The 26,082-nt window shown below is 44.6% G+C and overlaps 1 long non-coding RNA gene across 3 annotated transcripts; it reads left to right on the top strand.

The window, feature by feature from the left end:
- Positions 1-1,782: 1,782 nt before the first annotated feature.
- On the top strand, positions 1,783-25,617 carry LOC142589690 (uncharacterized). 3 transcript variants are annotated; one of them, XR_012829909.1, is made up of 4 exons: positions 1,783-2,012; positions 5,818-6,044; positions 6,206-6,377; positions 25,602-25,617. It is a non-coding gene; the product is annotated as an uncharacterized LOC142589690 (long non-coding RNA). The 3 variants fall into 3 exon arrangements; XR_012829908.1 differs by lacking the exon at positions 25,602-25,617 and adding an exon at positions 21,911-24,140 and having other exon boundaries at positions 1,784-2,012; XR_012829910.1 differs by lacking the exons at positions 6,206-6,377; positions 25,602-25,617 and adding an exon at positions 21,911-24,139 and having other exon boundaries at positions 1,787-2,012.
- The last annotated feature ends 465 nt before the right edge of the window (positions 25,618-26,082 follow it).

Raw genomic sequence — 26,082 nt, 5'->3', positions numbered from 1 at the left:
GTAATGTTAGAGTCATCTTATCGATTGATTGCAGTGTAATTTATTTCGACATAGTTTTCATAAAGCAATAGTTATAGCCGTTTTTTGTAACCACACTGCCTCCGTAGACGGCCATGTATTGACAGCAGACAGGAATTTTGTAACGTTTACAACTTCACTGTGAACTAATTACAAGTAAATTAACCTCGGCGTACTGATAGAGTCGTCTTAGCAGCCAATTCCAGCATAATTTTTTCCAAGATACCTTCATTAGATTGAGAGCTACGGAGCACTTGCGAGAAACTGGAGACGAAAATTTTTTCGTGCCGGCGCGACGCATACACCGACGGACATCGACCACCGCAGGAGGGTAGCTATATAAAGCTTCGCTTTAAAAGTCGCAGTGTCGCCCAAATGGCAAAACATCGATTGCAATAGCAAATTAGTGCACAGCCACACGAAGCAAGGATGGGTATTCTAATTTCTTGGGCCGTATAAGCTTGTAGACATAGACATACTAGCTAAATTAACAATCATGGTTTGAGGCGCGCACGAGCAAACATGAGCACATCTCACTCGATGACCGCGGAAACTCGCTGGGAAGATGCTGGAGTGAGGAAGCGTGGCAGCAGCAGCGAGCGAATTGACCTTCGTGCTGCGTCTCGCATCAACGCGAACTAAGTCGCGAGAACACGGCGCGCGGCGGACTGCGTCAGTGTCGCCGATGGCTTTCAAGATACAGCTGCCAGGCCGGGTTCGCGCGGCCACCCGGGCCGCCCAGAGTAGAACGGGCCCCACTTCCGAACCCTCCCCGCCCCCCACCCCCGAGCTTCGCGCGACAGAAGACGGTGCGCTTCCTTCCCGCCTCCCTTCCTTTCGTGCGCGATATTGAACCGTAATCGCCGGCCGACCCTCGCACATAGAGCACACGGCGCACGGCGACGATGTCATCGCCTTTGGATTTAATGTGGAACCTCACAGCGACGCCTACGCCGACGGCCGGAATGCGCCTGGAGTGTCCATATAATTTCTATCGCAATTTACGTTGGGAAATGTTTTCTTCACGAAATGTTGAGTGTTCCTGCAGCACGTTCAGCAAATCAGCCCAAAAATCAAACGGAAGCCTCATGCTCCGCTCAGTGAAGTACGTCATTATTTTAACTATGCATCGAGGCAATGTAATCTTGCAACAAACCGAGACCCGTTTCATCTGGCCCACACAGCTATCGGTTAATTACGCAGGACGAGATGCACTCGCACGATGCGCTTCTCACTTTGATTGTGCAAGGTACATCAAACCATTTGTTCAAGAATTCACCGAGTCTTACCCAATAATAGTAAAAAAAGAAATCTGATCCACACTTTTCGCCCCTGAAATTTTCGGCATATCGTAATAGTGGGACAGTTTTTGATCGTATGGTACAACTCACGCGGTCACGAAGTTGTGTTGAAATGCAGCAGAAAGGCGGTTTTGCTGAGCTCGAGCGCTTTCCATTGTTCCAAAACTATTTTTGTCGTCTGTTAAGCTGCGTTGTGTCTTCTGGTAAGACGTCACACGCACCGTGCATTTTCGGCAGAATAACCATAGAGAAATAAGAAATGAAATATGAGCGGTAGCTGCCCGCCTACGATTTCTTAGTGCTCCATGGCTGTTATTTTTTTACAATATAGAACGGCTTACGCCAGAAATTTAGCGCACCTACTACCCCACCTAATGCAATATCGCTGCCAGCTGCAACCTTTATGCTAAAAAGATGCGTGCTTGGTTTTTTTTAGTATTGTTCAAACGTTTATATAAAAACGTACGAGAGCAAGCGGGAACGACTTACATTTACAACCCTTCATAATGACTAAGAGCAATACTGCAATCCGGATTCCTATTCTTCTGGCCATTTCTGCACTTATTCTTCCCACCATAGATCAAAGAGGTCCTGCTACTGTTATATCATTAGGATTTCTCGGGGCAGCTGCGTCTAGGCCGCAATACCAGAGACAACATGGTCGACCAAATGGAGGATCTTGGGGAAGTTCAGGTAACAGAAATTTTCGGCCCACTCCAAGTTCGTATATACTTTATGGGCGTTTTTCGTAAACACATATTTTTGAATATGGAGCAATAACTTGAAATCTATTGGAGCAGTAGACACAGGTTGCGCTCTGATATTGAACGATGCACCGCGATAATCTTAAGGTTTCCAATGACTCATGCGTTGGATATGAGAATTCGATTTTTGTCTCTATGAAGATAAGTCGATTGTGAACGCGCACGTGAAATAAATTGGGGCGGATTCAAAAGCATCAATGTGAATCGCCATTGTGTCTTGTAGTTTCGCCAGCATGCAGTTTCACTAATACATTTCAAAAGTCGTTGTATTATTTAACCAATGCAAAGTGCACTTTGCGAATAAATAAAATACTTTTGAATGCCCTTATATCTCGTTGGTAACGAGCGGCTCTTTCCAGGGATAACGCTCGACAATACCGAAATACGCATCACGTTGACATGCGCGCCGTATTGAAGTACGTTATGTACTCACCGTGTGCATTTTGATCAGAGCCTTTCTCATTTACCAAATATATATAAAAAGTTGCGATGCATCGAACTGAAACAACAACTTTAATTGAGGTAATTTTGTTTCATGAAGTACTTCCAACCCTTTTCTCTACCTCTGCGTGGTCGATGTTCCGTTTTCGTCGGGCTTTAAACTTGGGTCATCTAAAGAAAATAAATGGTTAGTGAATGAAATTGTCGACAAATTTCTCAAAAGCAGCATTCTAAATGAGAAAATGTTAGTTAAGCCTGTGAAAGTGGCTCTTGATTATTCCCGAATACACAGCGATCATAAAATTAATCCTCCCCATAAGGAATGCTTGTGCATTCTGAACTTTAGATTGTACTCGCTTACATTTATAATTTTAAAGTTGCAGTCTTCATGTATCGCTTAAATGCATTCGGTCTGCTGCCGTTCGGCGTGCCACGTTTCATTCGAGAAGCTCTTATATACATTCAAAGTGTGCTCCAAAATAAGGAAAGAAGATATCAGAAAGAAAATAGCGGGAGCTTGAGAAACGCTAAGTAGATATTGATGACTGCTTTTGTTAAATATGAAATTTACTAACATGAATGAAATTCAGATATTTCATAGCGGGCAGCTCGAGGAACTAGGAAGTCTTTGTATATTATGAACATTATTGACGATAAAAGAAAAAGATATTGGACTCAACTTTCGCACTGGGCTTGCACATCCCGTCTCGATCCTTACGAGTGCACCGGAATGTCACTTTGGCAAATAAACTTTATAATCAAGGTACAATTTTCTTACATATTATACAAAGAAGGGCGCTTCAGAATGCTGTTGTGTATTAAGTTTACTTGTTTGTGCGCGCATTTTTTTCTATCTTCATTTCCCTACATTTTCTACTTGTACACGGTAGCCAACCCGAAACTTCTACGTCTGGGTAACCTATCTGAATTTTCTTACTAATTTTATTTTCGCTCATCATATGGAAAAGAAACAGAGAAAGGAAAGCATAAAGGAATGCAATCATCTTGACAAGAAATGCCTGTGATTGGCTATTGTATGCTTGGCGAGAAAAAAAAAAAGAGACCAAGATACCACGTGCTGTCCTAGCGGTTCACAGAAGGCTACATGCGGCTGCTCGGTCTATAGTGGCGCTGTACACATTCTTGTACACATCTGTGTAGCACATGTACGCATCTGTAGAGCACATATGCGTAAGGGTATGGGTGCTAGTTCATTCGTAAGAAGCACGCGAGCCCAGGCAATTCGACAGCAACGAGAAGTAGATGCCGCTCTAAGGAAGCGGGGGGCCAAAGCAATCCGGCACCTGTGGGTTGCTTAACCGCGACGAAGGTCAGGTGCACGCAGGACAAGCTTCGCTTACGCCCATTTTCCGGTAGGGGAATGGTTCGTAATTTTTTTATAAAAATTTGTATAGTCTAAAAAAACACACACTTTATAGATTTTTTTCTGAAGCCTCGTTTTCAGTGTGCTTACTAAATAATCTTCATGAACACTGCCTTCTTGACAGAAAAGAACGTTACGTTGTTTTCCTCAGTTGTCGCTGTGGTGGATCAGAAAAGCAGCGTTAAATTGCACCACTTGTCTCGTTATCCTAAGTATATGTATAAGGATCACACCCTTCCTACTCTGTTTTGATTTTACGCAATTATTTTAAAGCAAGTCACAGCGACGAAGAGTCAGAAAGCTACCCTACCATGTTCCACCACCGTATTGCAATGGCAAAGGCTTTGCCGATTGTTTGCGCCAAGTGGTTACGTCTATGGCCCGTCAAATATTGCTTTCCAGCGAAGTGAGAAATGTTTACTGTATGAAAACGTTGGGACGTTGGTTATAACTCCAGTGTTCTGGAGTGATGCACATCGTTTAGGTACGGGGAAGGAAAGCAGACGCAGTAAGTTAAGATGATAAGGCGAGAAAAGCAGATGCGCATGAATAAAATCAAATCCTAAACACTTATTGAAACATCATGTCCTGTTCACTTTGAAAAAGAAAGTCACATTGGCCTCAATGGTCTCACACGCCGAGTGTGTTTTCCACCGATTCAAAAGAAGACACCCGGTTGTCCATGCCTGCCAAATATGCAGCCATTTATTACGTCTATCGTAACTATTTCGTCTATTGCCAAATCACCTGGTCTATTGTCTTTGGCACGGTACAACTTCAGCAGTGCGGGCTGTCCACACGGACAATATTGTAACATTAGTGTCGCAAGTCCCACAAAGTCAAAATCTGAGTAGATGTTTTGAGCGAAGGTATCGACATGGCGCCCAAGTTGATACGCGCCTAAAGCTGAGGTTTCTATTACAGGAAATTGTAGAAACAGGAAGAGAACGCGCCCAAAGCTCAAATGTCTAGATAACGACAAGGAGAGTTATGCTCAAAGTTCACCTAATATATACCATATTCTAATACGCTTGGCAATAAATAATTTCCTAAAATTGCTGCTTGTATTTTGGGAATCTGAAATGTAGGCATAATTGATCTAAAATACGTCATGGCACAAGTAGGAATCAGCTAGAGGAAGACGGGGGGGGGGGACAATTCGAGAGCGCGGAGAGAGGCCTTCAGTGGACATACAATAGGCTGCTGCTGATGATGATGCTGTTGTTGATGCAGCAGCCGGAGCTGATAATGATGATGATGGTAAAGCAGCCGCAGATGATGATGATGATGACGACGAAGAAGAATAAGTCAAACCAACTTACACAACTGGCGCAACCATGGCCACTACTGTGTCAAAAAACAAACGCTATAAGACATTATTGATTAAGCTCTGATGTAATCATCCGGCTGCGTGGAACCAGAACACACTTATCAAAATCGGTCAATATAATAATATACTAATAATAAACAGCATATAGTAATGCTGTTTTCTGCTAAGCGTAATGAGCGCAACAATTTATAACAACCTACATAGTCGCCGTTTGCCTTTCTTACATTGAAAAACAGTCGAATATAGCTGTGATACTGTTGCTTTGCAGAATAGTGCCTGCATGGCGTGCACTACTACACCTGCAGAAAAGCATATTTTTTAAGTTTGCTTGTTTTTTGCCTGCTTTTTTTACTTTATAGCGATTAAATGATATGATCCTTATTCAGTTTTTTTATGAGTTGTCGGGCATAGTAGTTTTGATTGCACAATCGTAATACGAGTACGTACCCGGAGGCCAAATTTTTGCCGGCAGTCCCCGCGCAGCAGCTGGCGCTCTTCCCCGCTTTCTGTGTATTGTGCCTATATTTTATCATGTTCTTTCTCAAGGAAGTCAGAAAATTAATTTTTCCTTTCCCGTAGGAGGGCGCAGAGGTGGCGGAGGCAGCAGTGGGTCTTCACCGAGTAGCACCACTAGAAAGCCAATAAGAGTGTAACCTTCGCCATTGGCCGTGTAGAATGGTGCACCATATTAGTAGGGGCGAAAACCACATCCACCATCCGAGCAGAATAAAAAGATCTAAAGAAATTTTGAAAGCAATATTTTAATGGCAGTGCCTTTGCCGCTTCTCCGGCAAATAACATTTCTGGTAAGCCAACTTTTTGCCTCCCAGCCAAATTATGCTTGGTTCTGACGTTATATTCTGCATGCGATGATGCTAAATCATTGTGCTTCAAATGGGGGGGTACCGGTTGTTTTAGTTCTGACCTTATTGATAAGTTCTTTATTTTCTTTACGTCATGGTTATAGGAACGTCTCGTGCAGCCGTGACAATTTGGTATTCAAGGAGGAACACTCAAAGACGGTCTAGATTGTGACCAAGCACCCAAATTAGGTAGACAAAGGAGAACCTCAGCTTCATTTGTTGGATCCAGTGCTTCGTGAAAAAGCTGCCATGACGCCATCATTCAAACAGCGGATAGTAAGTGCCTAGCTGTATATAGATCTTAACAGCATAGCTTGACCAATACAGATACGTAATAATCCAGACAACAAGTATTTATTTTAAAATATAGATCTGAAAAGAAAGAATGACATGGAATTACAATATAAAATTATGAAAAATAACCTGTACAAGATGAATGCTAAGCACCCGAGAAGGTAAAATAGAGAACTTGTCAATATCGATATCAATCCGCCAAAGCTTGAATGAGATAGCTAAATATGAGAAGAGTAAATCACACTAAAAAAAAAAAAAAACATGCAGATCCCTCGCAATGTGGGAATCGACGTAAGCAAAGAGTTTTGTGCCGGTTGATTTGATTGATAATAATTAGGAGTGATGCTGACGGCTAAAGCCTAATTTCTTCAACGTTTAGTCTAACACGAGAGTGTTGAGTTGATGTTAAATGTTACCTTGTGTGCGTCACTGCTGTTTGTCTGCGTAGTACGCAGAACACACATGGAGAGGTGTTTGCCTGAAGCGTGGTTGTGTACCTTATTTCATAACCTCTGAGAGTGTAGAGCATTGTCATTTGCTCAAATGGCACATGGCATTGTCGCAGAAGTATTAAACTCGAATTGGATTAAGGGGGTGTAGATGCCAAAACCACACTGATTATGGGGCAAGCCGTAATGGCGGACTCCGGAATAATTTTGACACCGTGATGTTTATTAACGTGTTCTAAAATATAAGTAGAGGTGCGTTTTCCATTTCGTCCCCGTCGAAATGTGGCTGCCGCGGTTGGAATCAAATCCACGGCCTCTAGCAATGACAAACCCGCAAAGCTACCGCGGCGGGCGCAGAATGTTGATTTGATGGTCGATCGCTCCCTTGGTATCACCTGGACCACACAGTGCGCCTTAATTTATGTGGCTCTGCTTCTGCACGCCCTGCGTAAGTTACCTGCTTGACATAATTTCATGGTGTTTATGGTGTTTATTTTTCAGAAATAGTAGAAACGTAATGTGTCGTACCTTGAACTTAAGCTCATCCAGTTTCCCCGCAACCGCTGTTGTATAGCAGTAGGGCTTCCTTGCTTTCTCACATCCCGTCCCCACTCCCCCAATTGTATGGCAACTGCTTCTACTCCCTCCTCTCTACAGTTCTGTCTACGTCCCCTCTTGACTGACGTGTTAGCAGAAAGGGAAGTGCTGCAGTTTCTGCAATGCTTCTGAGGGGGCTCACGGATAATTACAGTTGTGAAGAGGTTAATGTGGCCACGCCCTGGGAGCTCCAGAGGGCATTGGGCACATTGGACTGGGTGGGGTCTAAACGAGTTTCACGCGTCGCCTTTCCTCTCCGACTCGCTCCTGTCATGTATACGCACGCTCTGAACCACCCGCGACGAGGTGCGCCAGACAGCACCAGCCACAACAGCAGCAGCAGTGGGAAAGTCAAAGGAAGAGGCAAAGAAAGCTTCGCTTTAAGAAGTAGGAAAGGTACTTCCAATACGTAAACAGGTGATCTAAAATCTATGCTTCATTTTGGTGGACTATTGATAAAGGCCCGCAAGCGGTAGGTATTAAGCTACGAATGCTATAGTGTTGCCCATCGTCTTGAATTTCCATCTCCCGCATTCCCCGTGTTTTTCCTGGATAGTGTAAGAACAAATGCATTTTTTTTCATTCATTGCACGAACTTGGATAAGCCATTCGAGGCACTTTACGCGTGTTCGCGGGCTTCTTTCGCACTCGGAAAAAGGCTTTTATGTAGCACGTGTTGAGCAACAAAAAGCTGCATGGGGAGTTTTTCTTGTTGCTCTAAAATTTTCTCGCTGAACCTGTTAATTTACTTATAATATTTGATTAATTGATTATTTTTAAAACTAACTATCCAATTAGGCAGAATGCAAGAAATAATCTGAGCATCTCCAAGCGACGGCAAACAACATTACCTTAGTTCTGTCTAGCTACTTGGCATTTGCATAATTTTAAATCTTGGTGCATGGTAGTTGGTACACCCTGTATAGTTAAAGCCGTTGTATAAAAAACTTATTCAAGCGGTCCACAGCTCTACAAGGCAATTTAAAAGACCGCAGTAGAATTTCCCCCAAAACTTGAAAGAATTCAACGCGCCACAAGATAGACTTCCAGAAGGCTGAGTTTGGTGAGTTGGAACGGTTGTGTCAAAGGCGGTGATTTCATGTTTGCTTGTGCGCGCGTCACATCCCGTGTGTTAATTTAGTTAGTAAGTGAAACTTTAGAAGATTATAAGGCGGATAAAATTACTATTATTACTTTGTATAGTTCTCTACAAGTTTTCTGCCGCAATGGATGCTGCGGCTTTTGGGCAAAACTGCTACATTTTCATTTTCTCTTTTATAACACGCCAATGTTTATTCCACACTGCTCAATTGCGTTTGACTTGTTATAGTCTCTGCACAACTTGTTTTGTTGGTAATGATATCCTCTCAAATCCGCCCTATATCCGTTCTTCTGCGATACAAGGATTTTCTATGTCCCCGTTCCTCTTCGCCCATACTTAGAACCACTCTGAGCATCAGCAATGTTTGTGGTATTTCATGCCCCAGATAATGAGGCCAAATTGTTACGATACGCTAGTGACCACGCATTCTCCGGCACGGAAAAATCCAGCATTAATAAAGCTCCTTGTATCATAGAGGCGTCCGGTAGCGTCTGCGGTGCGAAAATGAACTTTCGAACTCAGACCTACGGGTTTGGATCTTGGGTCAATACACCATCGCATTATGCGCGCATTCAATGGTGTTAGGCCGTCACATCTAAATATATCGGTGTTCCTCTGCATGCCTATGAGTTATTTGCACACTACTGCAATTAGATTGAATTGAATTGTATAGTTTTACGCGTCAATACCGCGATTTGATTATGGCGGGCCGTAGTGGGGGACTCCGGATTAATTTGGACCACCAGGGGATCTTTAACCTGCCCCCTAATTCACGGGACACAGGCGTTTTTGCAATTTGCCTGTTTCGAAATCGGCCGCTGCGGCCGGGATTTGATCCCACAACCTCGTGCTTAGCAGCGTACCGCGAGATACGCTAAGCCACCGCGGCGGGTCACACAACTGAAGAAAACGCGTTCTAGCCCTTGGGCGCCAGACAAATACCTTTTATTTATAAGAGCAAAAGCCTGTGAGATGTTCTTGAACGCCAAAATTTTGATGTACTTCAGGTTTCTCACAGTTAAAAGCGTTACATTAAATATTAACAGAACTTTCTCAATCTTTGTATGGTCTTCAATTTTGAACCTGTAAGACACGATAACATTTTTGTACCAGTGAGCGCTGGACAGTTAGGGTTGACCATTTTTATGTTCTACAATTACTCTCTCGATTTCTATTTTTCTTCTTTGCTTGCAGGATAGCTCTCATCAGATATCATGAACCTTCTTGCAGGTTAGCCTGGTTCATGTCTGCCAGAATTGGTGGTGTCTTCGAGTTCCCTTTCTATACCTTGTCTATAGTGGTTCGTGAAGGAGATTTATTTCTTCAATTGATTTTACGAATGTTCGATTTGAGAAAGATTAGTCGTTTACTATTTATGTCACGAAAAACATCTTTAGATTTATTATTGATGTTGTTCCCGCTACCATTTCATTATTCATTATACATGAGATTACCACTTCATGATTTACTTGCATGAGTGAGCAAATGCCAGTTTCCCCTTCTACATAAATGTCGCTGTTTCGCCCATATGTCGAAGCATTGATTGTGACAGCGAATTATTAGACAGCTTAACTGAGTAAGGATAGCTGTTTGATCGGCCGTATTGACTTATAAACATTAGTTTACTAACTAAATTAGCAGACATGGTTACACGCGTGCTCAGGCAAAGATGAAGCAGCGAGCGAATTGCTCTTCTTGTTGCCTCTCGTTTCAACGTTAACTAAGCGGCGAGAACACAAGGCACTCGAAGCCATCAGCCCTCAGCGCGCCTAGGCTCTAGGTTCACTGGAGACTGCTTTCGAAATAAGGCCCGCGCCGGCGTGCTCAGCGCCGCCCGAATAAAACGCCCCTCGATCCCCGTCGCTTCCACTTGGCTGCATCGAGCGCGATGGAAGACGGTGCGCTGCCTCCCCACCTTCCTCCGTTGCGCACGCGAGGTCGACCCAGCATGCTTCCCGGCTCACGCTTGCACTCGCAGCCACAGCATACTGCGCGTGGTCGCGATGTTATCGCGCTTGAAGAAAAGAGCGCTACGAAGACACGGACTAAAAGAGGAAGATGGACGACGGACAAGGCGCTACTTCCAACTAAATGTTTTTTTTGAAGAAACAGGCTTTTAAATAGATACAACTTAGAATGGCCCATCGTGACATCCCGACCTCCCTATCTCATTAGAAATGCTATCTCTTTTTCGGTAAGCGTCACTGAAGGGCAGCTAATGCACGTGCCCTCGGCCTTTGCAATGTAGAAAGCTTCTGGTACCTCCGCTGGGAGAGGCCGCTCTAATAAGACCGCTGGGAGAGGCCTTCGTCCTACGCGGACACCAATGTAGGTTGACGATGAAGATGGTGAAGAGACTAAAGAAAAGCGGTTGGGGCCTAATGCTGAGAGTATCTGGTTGCTGTTCCATGGGGTGAGGTTTAGATTTCCATCGCAGGAGACATTTTATTTTTTCTAGAAGTGTGTGCCAATTTACTCGACGATCACGCCACCCGCGAGCGACCGACCCCTGCAAAAACATAGAATAGCAGGCAATGACAGGTTTGGTTTAAAAATGGCCTGCAGCCTGGGCTGCAAGGCTATTAAAGGTGGTATAGTGGAGAAATGTCCTCTGCTCTATCTCAGTTGGCGTCTGCAGGCAACGGCGTTCTTGGCGCTTTAAAAGCGGCGCTCTTAAGTGCCAGATCCTGCGTTGAGCGTCGGCGTGCCTCGAGGTCGTACCTCGTAGTCGAACAACAAGCACAGCGAAGGATGAAAGCAAACGCGGAGCGCTACGGGAGGCTAAAGAGAGAGCACGAGGAGGAAAGTAGAGGAGGAACAGTGGGGAAACGGCCTGCTCATGCTGTGTCTTGTTGGTAGCTTTCAGATTTTACTTGATACCGTCTCCAGCAGCCCATTAAAAATTCATCGACGCCAATGTGCTTCCAAATTTACGGCCGCTGAGCTGCCGGCAATCACTGCATCCGCAGCCGCGTAGGTGATCTCATCTGCGCTTCCGAGGGGGGGGGGGGGGGTAGGGTAGGATTGCGTGAGGCGGGAAGGGCTGCGCATGTCCGCGGCGACAGCTGCTGAGGTCTGTCCACGGTACCGGCGTGCGTAACGGAGATCATTGCTCGTGAAAGAGGCGATGGCGAGCGGCTACGAGTAAGGTTTCATGTTACGCTCTCTTGAGTGTTGTCCGCGATGACACTGGTGGCCCGATTTCTCCGCGATGAAGGGGCGCTCTCGTCATTGGTGGAACGAAAGTGTGAGAAGAAAAGCGCTTTGCCGCGCAAGACGGGCTGTGCGGTGACGATGGTTACGATATGGTGCCGGAGTAGCGCGCGTCGTCTCAGTGGAACAAACTGGTGCATGACCGGAAGTCTATGGCGGCTGCTGTGAATCGCGCCCACGCGTCACCCACGCGCTGGCTCTCGCGATATGCCAATCAGCGAGCCAGTCGCGCCACGCTTGGCTGCACTTGCAGTGTTCCGCACGAACAGATTGTCTGTGTCAGCTACGCGACTCACTTCCTAATGTAAACCGTGTACCAATATAATCATAATACAAGATAATGACGCGCGGAATTGAAACACGTAGAGAGCTGCGCTCAAATTTTGCATTAGGCAGTATCGTAATCGTCGGTTAGTTTTTTGGAAGGTTACCGCCAGACAACAGTCACCGATATGTGGCACCGCGGGGGCTCACGCCGTTTTCGCACAGCTGGTCATCTTGAAACATGTGTGTGGGCGCGCACGGACGATTTCAGCGGAGCTTTTACGACGCCAATTCGCCATGAACGGATGAGCGTCAGATCAACTTATGACGCCTGGTGGCCTGCGAGGCATTTTGCAGCAGTACAAGCTCTGCGTGGCTGCTATCGCGGTCATTCCTCCACCTTTAGAGGGAAACTATTTAATAAAAAAATGTGAAGATTGATAGACTTGCATTTGCGATTGTGCAATGAAGCTACCCGAGTTTCTTACAACTGGGTCATAACACGCGTAACGTCCCAGACCCCGAAAGTGACCATCGCCGGTCCTCTTAGAAAAATTAGGCCACTTGGTGATTGTGTGAGTGAGTTTCGACCAAAGCATTTTTCTGTTAAAAATTTGTTTCGTGACGTAAGCGCTCCTTGAAGTTTCCGCGAGAAACAAAAGTTAGTTTCAGGTAATTTTTTTAATCAAGCGTGAAACTAGGTTCAATGACAAATCATACTTTAGAATGCTCTACTTGTGTGGTTGTTTCAGGTGACATCATAAGTGAACATATTTATTAACTTGCCGCGTTTAAATGAATCAGTAAAAAAGCAAAAAAAGAAAAACTCCCCGTACTCGGATTTCTTTTTTTTTTGCACAAAATGCATTAACGTTGCAGCCACAATCTTTCTTTTACTATTTTTCGCCATTGGTATACGTTAAGCTGAATATATTATCGTGTCGTGCTAACTGAGTTCTTGCAGAACCTATGAACTCCTTAGGCATAAAATTAACTGTTTACGCATAAAGCAGAGCCAGCCGAATAGCTCGCTCTCCATTCTCTGCAAGATTCATTTTCTTTTTCTTTTCTCTTTCGGCACGGTCGTGTGCTGAGTACTTAGCTGAGCACTACATGTCTTGATTTAGTTCCTCATGCAAGCGTCGCTGTTGTCGTCATTGAAGTATTCCTTTGGCGTGCTCGAGCAACCACGCTAGCGTATCTTCGTCGCCCCCTTATGGCTGACCCGCTCCGATTACGACACTCGCGTCCTTGACATATCGAAGGTCACTGGGTCTGGTTCACTGAGTGTCACTCCTGAGTGACCCGTTTTGATTTGCAACTTGGGTCACCGATTGTATCTCCCACTGGGTATGTGCCGCTCTTCGATGAACCTCTTCAACGCCAACATAAGTAACTATGTGCCACTTAGTATGTGTCGTACTTTGATGGCAAAAAAAAAAAAATATGTAGAGATTTATCCTGTGCTTGGGCGAAATTGAAACCGCGTCATATTTACACAGAGAAACTTCTTCGAATGCATATTCACCCAAGCAACCCGCGTGGACATCGCGGGTGCGCAGCTGAATGACCCAGGCTATTCTCAGGGAAGCGGGAGAGAGGAGCCCAGCTGCCCCCCCATCTCTCATATATGATGAGTCTCTGTTGTCACAGTATGGCGTGTCTATACTTTGCTGCGTTGATAATCGCATTAATGTCAACTTATATCGGCACATGGGTTGGGCCTTATTATTTTTGTCATACCTCAGAGCAATGTTTTTATGACCTTCGTTTTAGACACGCCTTATAGAAATATTGCACACGTGTCTGCATTGTTCAAGCAGACGACAAAACGCCTGCACTCAAACGCTGGCGTCAAACAATTCTTTCTTCTTTTTTTTTGTTGTAATTGTTGTTGTTAAAGTTTCGATGGGCCTTGTTCCTGAGAAACCAAGTGGTCAAAGTATACGGGTACCGCTTATTCCATTTCAGCGTCCCATTTCGAGTATTAGAAATAAATTTTTTTTCTCTTATTCTGAACTTTTGCGTCTTACATGCTCCAAAAAAGGAATCAAGACGAAGCGCATAGCACGCACACTTAGCCAAGCGACGATCAGTTTGGTAAGAACGACAGTACAATAACACGAGAGAGTCTTAGCAGCGCGACAAGAATATGCGTCATCGCATTGGTCGGACCTTTGGTTGAGCAGAAGCTATGCGCTATTGTACCAGTCACGCAAGAGAAAGATTTTCTGGGCAGGCTAATGTATAATCGCATGTCACTGACGTTTACACAAACGCAATGGCGTTAAACAACTGAAGCTGACTAAAAACCAGCCGACGGTAGTCAACAAGCACATTGTGATAAGTTCCTTTGATTGTTCATGTTAGTTCTTTCAGTAGCTATACTTAATTTTATCCGGCTGAAAGCTTGCGATACTAGCATAGAAACCACATTCGCAAAAGACAGGTTGTATGGTTGCTATTGAATCATATATGTTAAAGCGGAAATAAATCATTTTTGGACCCAATAAAGAAACGTTCATTATCTGTACCAGTGCACGTGAATGAAATATTCCACTGCACTCACCACATAACCTAAAATTTCGTATATTCTATTCCTAGGTCTTTCTGGCGTCTTGCCCAGCACCACTTTATATTTGATTTATGCGGCATCAGCACTCACTTTATTCCGGGAGCGATGACCTATTGTGCAGATTTCGTCGGAGTTGATCTACTGAGTGGTGTCCAGGGATTATTAACTTGCATAAAATTCTGCATGCATGCGCGCCCTTCCAGAGTTGGGAGGAAAAAAAACGCAATTTTGCCGGAAAGGCGAAGCATCAATTGCGATAGCAAGTTAGTAGATAGCTGTACGAAGTAATGATAGTAGTTTTATCGGCCGTATAAACTTGTAAACAATCGCTCACTAATTAAATTAACGAGGATAGGAAGCGCAAGCGTGACCCAACGAGGACGTATAAAGAAACAGATAAACAGAGATAGCGGTGTCTTTGTGTGTCTGCTTCTTTCTACGTCATTGTTCAGTCGCGCTTGCACATTCTATCATGAATTTAAACCTACTAGCCGGTCAACGTGCTTCAACTAAATTAACCAGCATGGTGTCACACGTGCACAGGTAAACATGAACACACATTGCTCGGTGACAGCGGAAACGCTGAAGTCTGTGTAAACGCTGGAGTTGGAAATTGCGGCAGCAGTCGCGATCCAAATGACTTCCATGCATCTGTCGCTTCAACGTGTACGAAACGTAGAAAGCAGAACGCAGAGGAAGCTACCGGCACTACGCGCCCTCTGCAAACATCGTAGATCGCTTCGAAGACGAGGCCCGCACGGGCGCGCACTTTGGCGCAGACGGCTTTCAAGACACACGAACGCCGGCAACGCGTCCCTATGGGGTCCGCGATTCGCGTGGCCAACGCCGTAGTAGACTACGCCTTCGGTTTGTATGGAGTGTTGGGCGAGGAGGACATCGAGGCACTACGGCAGCCGCCGGAGAAAAACGTCCCTCGCCCCTCGCCTCACCACCCTTCCTCGGTGCCACAAGAGAAGGCACGCATCCGGGCCGCGTTCCCGGCGCCCGCACGCGACATTGAAACGTGTTCGCTTAATGCCTTTACGTGCGCCGGCTCACCGACTCACCCTCACACGCTTTCACTCATACGGAACCTGACGGCGACGGCAGTAATCCGCCTGGAGTGTCTCTATAATTGATTTCGCAATAAAAGCAATTGTCAGCGTCGTTACCCTGACCATCCTGCAACTGTTCCTTCGTTCGCCTCAGGCGCTTTTGCCAGATGTCCAACTCGAAAGGCTCGCATAGCCGCCGACCGAAAAAAAAAAAACGAAAGGAGTTAGAGACAGGGCAACGCTGCGGGCTCCCGGCCCTGCTTAAAGAAAGCGAGGAGTTGAGGGGCAATAGCAACCGCAACACACACACACACACACACACACACACACACACACACACACATATATATATATATATATATATATATATATATATATATATATATATATATATATATATATATATATATATATATATATGTATATTTGTGTGTGTTCGTATGTTTACATATTCATTCATTTAGTATCCGCTTTCCCCAAACATTTTGTTTGATAAAGGAATTTCTTTAAATGCACTATACACTCAAGTGCTGGAGCACCTTGAATGCAATCCTGTTCAAAACTTCATTACTATTTACACCTCACAGATGTTCATTGGATGTCCTCAGTTGATGGGAGCGTGGCAGCAATGCCTTAATAAAACTGATTAGTAATTTGGACAACCGTACGCATTCTACAAATAAATTTACAAGTTTGCAGTTACCAAATGGTATTCTGTAATCAAATTTACAGTGTGAAAATTGCCAACCGTTCCCCTACCGGGAAATGCGCGTAAACGAAGCTTGTCCTGCGTGCACTCGACCTACGTCACGTTTAAGTAACTCACAGGTAACGGTGCCGCATTGCTTCGGCCACCCGCTCCCTCAGTTCGGGATGTTCTTCTCGTTGCTGTCAGATTGCCTCGGCTCGGCAGCTCTAAAAGCACGTTTATGTCCGACGTTATCGGCGCGCGGGAGAGAGAGAGAATAAACTTTATTCAAGAACCCCGGTCCGGGTTCGCCCGCTTTGTTCTAGTTGTCTGCCAAGCGGAGCGTCGTGATGAGCTCGATCATGGCACGTACGTAGTAGGAGGAGGAGTCCGCCAGCCACTCCTCTAGTGTCGTAGGTCTACGGGTGGGTGAGAGTTTGGCAAGGCTAGCCTGAATAGCGAGACGGCTCCCCGGACAATCCCACAGAATGTGAGCATTATCCGGGAAGCCGCCATATGCCATGCAAGCAGGTTTACCAGGCAAACCTTGTGTGTATTGTTGGAAGTGTGGGGACAACTGAGAGTGAGTCTGTGCAAGCCTCCATAGTGCCGCTTCTCTTCGCTTCATGTGTGTGTCTGCTTGTGGATACTTCATGGAGTTCTTTAGTAAATCGTCAAGTTTTTCGCGCCTTTCCACTCGCGCGAAGGCATACTGCTCATTCAGACTCAGTGGGTCCGGCCACCACAGACGAGGGCCCGGAAGATTTTCGCGGGATGCGGCATGTGCCACTTCGTTCCCTCTGATCCCTGTGTGACTCAGAATCCACTGAATCCGCACTCTAATGTTAAGGTGTGCGTTGAGGTGCGTTGTTAATGCTGAGTGTAGTGCCGCAGAAACGTTTCTGGCTGCGAGTGCCCTGCATGCAGCCTGGCTATCTGTTCTAATGAGCAGATTTCGTTTGTTTGGACTTGGCATGGTCACGGCCTCCACGACAGCTGTAAGTTCCGCTTAATGTTGTGATGTAATATTGCAGTGTGCGGTACTCCCATGGTAAAGGTGCAGAGTCGGTTGCCACCCCTGTGCAGGAACCTTGATTATTTGGAGAGGAGTCCGTGTATAGGATCCAGTCCTCGGTGTCGTCCTTGAGGTGTAGTGCTTGATTTTGTCGTCTTTCTGGTTGTGTGTCTGCCCCCATATTTCGAGGTATTGGGTCGACAGTAATACGGCCTAGCATGTCCCACGGGGGTTATTGTTGTTCTCTGTCTGGGCATTGTGGGATATCGTAGCCTAGATCACGCATAAATGCCCGTCCCTGTCTTGATAGCTTCAGGCGACTAAATTGTGCCTCTTGGTGGATTTATTTCAGCTCGTCCCGGTTAGGCGGCACGGCCCTCTCATCGACTCGGTTGGATGGCGAATATGCAGGTGTACCTAGTAGCGTTGTTAGATGCTTGGCGCGTCTGGGCGCCTTGGCCGCGGCCGGTTACGTTAGCGGCGCCAGCGCGTCAAACCATTGGTCGAACTATATACGTTGTTGTTCGCGCCAACGTGACGTAACGTGTGCGCGCGTTCACGCTACGTTGGACTATATTTGAGCCTTAACAGCATCATTGACACTCTTTTCTTTTAACACATTTAGCATCCTTTCCGTACTACACCCACTTTGAGGTATGAGGTCGGTATCTAACTTCTTTCATGCCTTCTTCGGTCACTGAACATGTGCTGCAGGGTGTGTACTGCTCTTCAGTGAGCTTTTCGAGCCAGCACGAGGCAATTAGTACTTCTAACTTGTTGTGTGTGCCCTCTTCAATAAATTATGACGCTTCCTAATTAATCTTACACTAGGCAGAATTGAAACCGCGTCACACGGTGTTTTAAGCACTGCAATCCGACTGTTCAGGGAGCGGCACGACAAATGCGTGAAGCCAGTGAGAAGTGGCACCGCTTTTGCCTGCATAGCGCAGCGGGCCCAGAGAAAAACGCGAGAGAGCAACCCACCCACTCCAAGTTCCTCGCCAACATTTTTTGTTGTACGTGCATAACAAAATATTCTCTGCCTCGTTAATTCTATCAAAGCAATCATCTTTATATTAATCACAACATAAACACATATATCACCAATGTGGTATAATGTTTGTAAACAGGGATAAAGTGCCTCAGAAAGGCTGGCCAACGTTTTCATAGGAGGACCTATCTTCGTCAAAGGCGGCCTCGTCATCCTCGGCATGTTAGTTTTAAAGGGTTAGTGCAGTGACGTCACGTGCGGATGTTGTCGCTGGTGGCTGGTTTTTAAAGGGAGAGACTTCAGAGGTAACGAGCACTGTCGTCCGACGTCTGTGAGCTTCGTTCCCAAGACGAGGGGACAAGAGCGGGAAAGTGGGAACGCGAGGAGAAAAGAAAAGAAAGAAAAGAAGAGAAAAAAAAAGCAGGGCGACGCCAAGACAGAAAGAACAAGAAAGAGAAGAAAAATTTTTAAGCACGACGGGGGTCTGGGGGCGCGTTAGGGGGGCGAGAGGTCAGGAAGCACTAAGAGGTGCCGTTGCCGGCATGTTCTTGTGGCATCAGAAGAGCCGGTCAGGCGGTCAGTGCGCGAGTAACACCAAAGAAAAAAAAACATGAGTTAAAAGAGTGACTTGAGTAGCATAGCAGCAATACGTCGAGTAGTTTTGAAGGAGTTAAGATTGTGACGAGGAGTCTGCGGTGCTATGCATGGGGTGACTGAAAGGCAGCGGCATGGTCTTTCAAGGGGTATTGCCCCAGTCGCTCAACGTAGGTGTCGTTACGGCGGCATCCAGAAATGGCGATACCCTGGGTTGAGGCGCCGAAAAAGGCATATTGACTTCGGAATGTGTTGGTGAGGGTGTTTCAAAAAATATATAATAAAAGAGAAAAGACAGGAGGGGGGATCCGAAACCGGAATAACAAATAGGAGTGGGGCGTGCGCAGAAGCGGGCCGCGGCAAGTGTACGTGGAAGAAGGGGCTCGTACAGTTGATATAAACGTAAAAACCTGAAAGAGTATATTAAATTGAGTAGTAGGCAGGAAAAAATTTTCGGTTGGACATTCAGTTTAATGACCCGCTGCTCACTTACCAAGAAATCACCTCCCACTATCGGAAAGGCAGAACCAAATTCCCGCTCCCACACGCCAAACTCGAACGCGCGCAGGCGGCCGCGTTTCGAGTGCTACAAACGGACTCGTATCCATCACGAGGCCTACTAAGTCACTATAACTCCGAAATCCCGGCAAATTGCCCAGACTGCCCAGAACTTTATTGCTCACTCTCGCACATGCTATGGCAATGTACCGCGTTACCAAAGGGCCCTCTCTCCAGTGAGCCCTAATAGGAAGAAGCCCTCAAAAGCCCGCACCTCAAACTACAACTCAAGGCCGTCCAGAGGGCCCAAGAACTGGCGGAGCGTCACCACGTTCCCGTCCCGACTTGGGCGTCGCCTGCGGTTTCTGCCGGAGGAGTTCCCCGCGTGGGATCTCCAACGGCTTGAAACTCCTCAGGACTTCAATAAAGTTCTTGACTGACTGACTGCCTGAAATGGAAGAGTAAGTGAGGTTAAGAATTAAGGTTAGCTGGTGGCATAATGTGTTTTGTGTCTTGGTTGATGATATGAGAATTTCAGATTTAAGTTACCGCTTTTAAAGATTCTAAGTTGCCACGTGCCAAATTAATTCCCGTCGGGTGTAGGCAATTAAACTTGTGTATGAGGCATGATTCCGTATATTTCCTTTCGCGAGGGGAACGGAAATTTGTTTGTAGTATATACAGCCTTGCTTTGTCAAATATATGACCATGTTCATTAAAGTGGCTGGCTACTGCTTTAGGTAAATTGTGTTTTGTGTCCGCGCGGTCACCGTTTAGTCTTGTATGAATTTGTTGTCCAGTCTCACCTATGTATTTTTTGCTACAAGCGGGTCATTCTAGACAGCAGACTACGTTGCTTGATGTGCAGGTGAAAGCCGAAGTTACCTTGTGTGCGTAATTCGACGCTGTACTTTTTACTGCAGTAGTAGATTGAATATGCATGTAGAGCACCTGGGGCGGCCCCAGGGACTGGTTCCCAACTTCCTATTTGTCTTTAGTTTGGATTGCACAAGAACATCCTTAAAATTAGTGTTGCATCTGTAGGCTGCTCTGGGAGGGTCAGGAAAAATCTTGTTTCTGGTTGCTGGTGAGAATTGGGTAGTATTTACTGAAGATGCTATTCGCGTTTGGGAGTGCGCTTGAGAATTTAGTACTAAAAAGAGGCGTTGTTCTCTTGTGATCCTCTGGCGGGGCTTGACGACTTCGGCTCGATCAAGTTTGGTTGCAGCGGTGTAGGCTGTTTGAAAGTCACTGTTTGGGTGGTTCCTGTTTATAGGGTTTCTTTAACCTGATCGAGTCTATCTATGTAGTCTTGGTTTTCAACGCAAAGGCGACGTAGCCGTGTGGTTTGGCCTTTAAAGATACCTTGTTTGCAATGTGTGGCATGGTGGCTGGTATATTCTAGGTACTGTTGTTTGCCGAAAGGTTTCCTATACAGCGTTTTCTTTAGCTCCCCATTGTCAATGTATATTGTTGCGTCCAGAAAGTTTATACGCTCAGTTGAGGATTCTGGTGTGAATTTTATTGTTGGGTGAAAAGAGTTTAGAAATGCTACATATTTATCTGGACTGTCTTGACCATGTCCCAATATTATGAGTATGCCGTCTATGTATCATAGGTATGGGTGGGGCTTGTCAGTGCAGCGCGATAGGAAATCTGTTTCTAGAATCCCCATAAATATGTTCGCGTAGGTTGGTGCAAAAGGCGTACCCATGCTTGTACCATGTATCTGTAGGTAGTAACTCTCCTCAAATTCGAAGTAGTTATGTGTTAGAACTAATTCAAGGAGAGACAAGTAGACTTCAGTAGAGTTTTGTGCATTGTGTTTAGACAGCGTTTGTTTTATCGAAGACAAACCACCAGGGATTGGAATGTTGGTGTACAGCGCCGTGACGTCTAGTGTTGCGAGAATGGTGTTGTGAGGTAGTGTTCCTTTACTATTAATGTCCTCTATAATTCTCAGCAAGTGGGGCGTATCTCGTACAAATTATGGAAGTGCTTTTGGCAAGTAACAAAGGTAGTGGCTAAGGAATGTGGAGATGCTCTCTGTCGGGGTGTTGTTGTTTGATACTATCGGACGGCCTGGGATAATAGCAGTGTATAGTTCAGCGGATGGAACTTTATGAATTTTTTGAAGGAGGTAAAAACGCCCGGCAGTTTCATTGCTTGGTTTAAGAAATTTTTATTCTGACGGTGTTATCAATTCATCAGCCAAAAGTGATTTGAGCCTGTTGGTAATTGTCACTGTGTAGGACAATATCAGATCGTTATCTAGCTTGCGGTAACGTTCTGGGTTGTTTAGTTGTCTGTAAGCCTTGTGCTTGTATTTTTCTACTGGTCAAATAACTATACTTCCACCCTTATCTGCTTCCTTAATAACAATGTTAGGTCCTGCTAACAATGGTCCTGTTAGGTTTTTATGGTTACAAAAAAAAAACAACACATCTCATGAATTCTATTTCCTTTCTTTGTAGGGCAACCAACGAGTCACTGCAACACGCTTGCCTTTCTTTTTACCAATAAGAAAGGCCTCCAGTACCTCCCCTGCCAACTTATCGTGACTTCTGTTCAGGATCCTGATACCAACAACCACCTACTCACAATTGCATTCGTTGCTGTGAAGAGGCAAATTCGACTCAGTTCATTTTTCTAACGGTTTATCGTGCTCGCATGCTCTGTCGTTGATAAATTAGCCCCTTTGGCCGATATAGACCCGGCCACATTTCAGTGGGATTTCATAAACAACACCAACGGCCCAGTCCACCAAGGGCCCACCATGCTTCTTATTGCACTGGAGCTGCTGCTTCCTTCCGATACGCGCGCATAATCCACTCAGCTTTCTTCCGGCTGAGAAAAAAACAGGCACTTCGCACCTGACAACTTTTTTACAGGCTGTGCTCCACGCGGTGCGTATAGGGGACCAATTATGGTCGCCTTTGTCTTGGCTTGGATCAGGTTTTCTTTCTTCCTTTCATTTTATTTTTGTAATAGGGTCTCTGCCACTGCAGCTACGAAAGATCATGGGAAGCCGCCTTTCGAAGCCTGGCAATCTGAATGCTAAAGCTAGCTTTAACCCCGTGAGCACAGGACTTGGTCAAAGCAGATTCTAGGCAAAGAGAGGCGATAGCCCTCTTAACAGTCTTCGATTGTATGGAACCATAGGGGACCACGCAGAGCTCTTAAGAGGAAGCTTTAGCTCAAGTGCTCCTATCTAAATACATGTAAAAGGAGAATTCGTTTTTCTCGGCAACCACTGCACCTAATTTGACGAGGTTTGTTGCATTTAAAAGACAAACTTAAAATCTAGTGACTGTTGGTTTCGAATTTTTGAGTTAGATTGTCAATTTTTTGTTAAAAATTGGCAAAAATCGAGAATTTTCAAAGAACGAAACTATCAAGTTTACAACTCTGTATCTTAACCACTAAAAATGATAATACAATTCTGTGAATTGCACCTAATAGTACATCTAAAGCGGACAAAATTGATATGTTACACATGAATATAAAAAATTTAATAATAGAGAAATACAACTTTTGCAAAACCGTTGTAACCAACGTAACAAATTCACGTAAGATGTAAAATGACATATTGAATTTGTTCGCTTTGAATGATCTATTGGATGCCGTTTACAGAACCGCGATATCGGTTCTTGATGCAGAGCTATGAATTTATAAACTTCATGCTTCTATTTTTTTCAAACGGTCAAATATTTGAAAATCGTTTTAAGAAAATTCAAGCCCTAAATCGAAATTCCGCTTCCAACAGTCACTAGAATTTAACTTTCTCTTTCAAATGCGACAAATTTCATCAAAATCGGTCCAGGGGTTATCTCATAAAAACGTTTTTGCGTTTTACATGTATTTGAATAGGCCGCGTCGGAGTTGGGCCCGAGCTAAAGCTTCCTCTTAAGGAAATTTTCCCTGTCCGCGGCTGACAGTGGCCGACAGAAGACATCTCCAATTTACGTAAATCAACAACTTTGCCCGCATATGAAAAAATTGCTAGGCATGAGGATTTTAAGGAAGAATGAGGCGAACTGGCGTTTCACATGGTTTCAGGAGAGGGAGGACGTTTGCCTGAAAGGCTGAGACCTCTGCTCCACTTCATATCGCTAGCGTAAGCGACATTTGATTGATAGACTTATCAATTTCAAGCGCAATAGTTTCCTCTTTATGAATTCAAAATGGATAGAGGAGCCCAAACAACCCACGAGCTCAATTTATCTTCGCCAAACACAAAAAAGAATATTTCTTGTTTTCATATTAAAGCCCAATCTGCCAGAAATAAGGAAGACGAATTCACTGCACTCTTCTATACTTTTGATTTTCGCAGCTACGCAATCATCATAACTGAAACTTGGTATAGAGACGAAGCCAAAGTGCTTAAAATTTCTGGCAAAACTTCTCATTTCATGAACCGATCAAATAAAAGAGGCGCCGGTATCATGATACTACTTAGTAATAATTTGACTAGCAAGAAAATGTATGCTTGTTTCTGAAATCAACGATGATTATGAAGTACTGACTGTCAAAAGCTATAGCTTCATTTAGTTTACTGTGTACCGGCCACGTACCGGGATCGTGTCTGGTTCTCTTTTGTTCTTACATACCTTTTTTGGATGGGTTAATAAAAGCAGCTACGCATTAATAGCGCGTGGTTATATGAACGTTGATTTATTGTTCCTTGCCTCCGTGTATCGACTTATGCGAGATGCTTGAAACACAGGCTCTCAAGAATGTCATAAGAAAATCAACCCGCACGCAGCGTAATTAATACATCAACGCTATTCATTACTGACAATACGAAGGAGCGTATTTACTCTGGTGCTTATGCGACACATACAAGTGAGAACCTGCCTATATACGTAGCGGTTAGAATATAAAGATATAATTTTGGGTGTTGTAAAAGTAATCTATTTACATTTAGGGATATTAGCAAGATCACATCGGATAATTTTCCTAAGATGGCAGTTAAAAAAAAACTGGGAAATTACGCGGATTTGAGTTGCATCATTCTTTCTATTCTGAGAAATTTACAACAATATATGGTAATATGCTAATATAGGTTAATCGTAATACAGATTTGCCATGTTCGCAGAAGATGGCGGTGTGCGCAAATGATACAAATGTGGTCTTTACAGCCGATACTGCAACAGAATTACAGCGGGGTGGAAATGAATATACACTTTGTTATCTGACCGATGAATAACAAACTCCAGCTGAGCGCAACTCAAACAGCCTATATTATATCAGGATGCCGAATAAAAGAATTGAGGGTAGAAGAAAACGGCATAAACACATCAGTGTAATATATATAATTGCACGCCTGATCCCTTGTGGCTGTAATAACAACTGTACAATGAGCTTGTTTACTAAACGCTTTGCTATTAAATATTGGTTAGGGGTACGTGTACAACCACGAAAACAAACTGCAAAAGTCGACTACCTTAAAACATTTTCGCTTATATGCACATTAGCATAGATTGGCCACACCAAACAACCAACGATAGAATTCAAGAAATGTATATATGAAAACATTTTCGCGTACAGAAGGTTCATGTCTCTTTGGGAGATATCTTGACAGCAGTGATAACCGAGTGACAGTGGTCCCTGGTAAAACGCAAAACAACGTTCGCGAGACATTGTACTAGCTGTGCTACCACCTAAATCATATTTCTTTTCTGGTTTGGTTAGCTGGAAGTATGTTGCCAAATGCCGCCTATTTTTAGCTTCATCTTCATGCATTTTGTACAAAATTTGAGTCCGGAATATTTCATAGTGCCAGCTGCGCCACAGAATATTTCTAATCCTAAGCAATCCCAAGCTCCGTAGCGAATACACAGCCTATTATGCGTAACACAGGCGACAAGACAATAGCAACCAAGTGTCTCGCATTTCAAAAAAGGGCTGTTCTTCCGTAAACATGCACCAGTTGGTCAAGGAAACGTCTCCAGCGCTCAACAAATGACTACTGTGGCAGTTCTGTGAAATTTAACGCAGACATCTGCTCTTAATACGATATTAACAATTCGACGAAAACATTCCTGGTCAGAAAATGAAATAATATTACCAGCACGGAATACTGAATGGTAAAAGAGGAAAGTGCATCTAATGACTAGGAGAATTCTAATCGCTTGGGTAATGTTTACCCTTAACTGTTTACAGGGGACACTTTTGCTGTACGCAAAACGAGCTCACAGTTTGCTACAGCTGAGAAGGACAGATGCTAAGCGCCGACCCTGTGACTATGCTGTTATAATAAAGAAAAAAGTGGCATGATGCCGCGCTGGAAGAAAGGACGGGTTGAACACATGCGACTTGGTTTTACACGCCTAAATAATTCCTAACGCGCTTCATAGACCATTTAGGAGAAGCCACTATCCAGAGTCAACTCAACTAATTGGAATACATTTTTTTCAGCTACAACAAGAAAGAGTAATTTTGATGGAGCCTACCGCTCTTTTTTTTTTTTGCCATTATTGCAGTGTATCGGGAATTGACGGTACTAAAGCATATTGTTTAAAAATCCGTAACTCCGGACCTGCAACACATATGGCACTTCTGCCAAATGAATCACTTAGGGGGAATTTAAGGCCACATAGATTACTTCACTGCTTACTCGAATTAGTTTAATTATTTATGTGGC

Source organism: Dermacentor variabilis, chromosome 8 (assembly GCF_050947875.1).
Source record: "Dermacentor variabilis isolate Ectoservices chromosome 8, ASM5094787v1, whole genome shotgun sequence".
Lineage (NCBI taxonomy): Eukaryota > Metazoa > Arthropoda > Arachnida > Ixodida > Ixodidae > Dermacentor > Dermacentor variabilis.
Note: the sequence above shows the minus strand (reverse complement) of the source record. Positions and strands in the feature narration are given on the sequence as shown.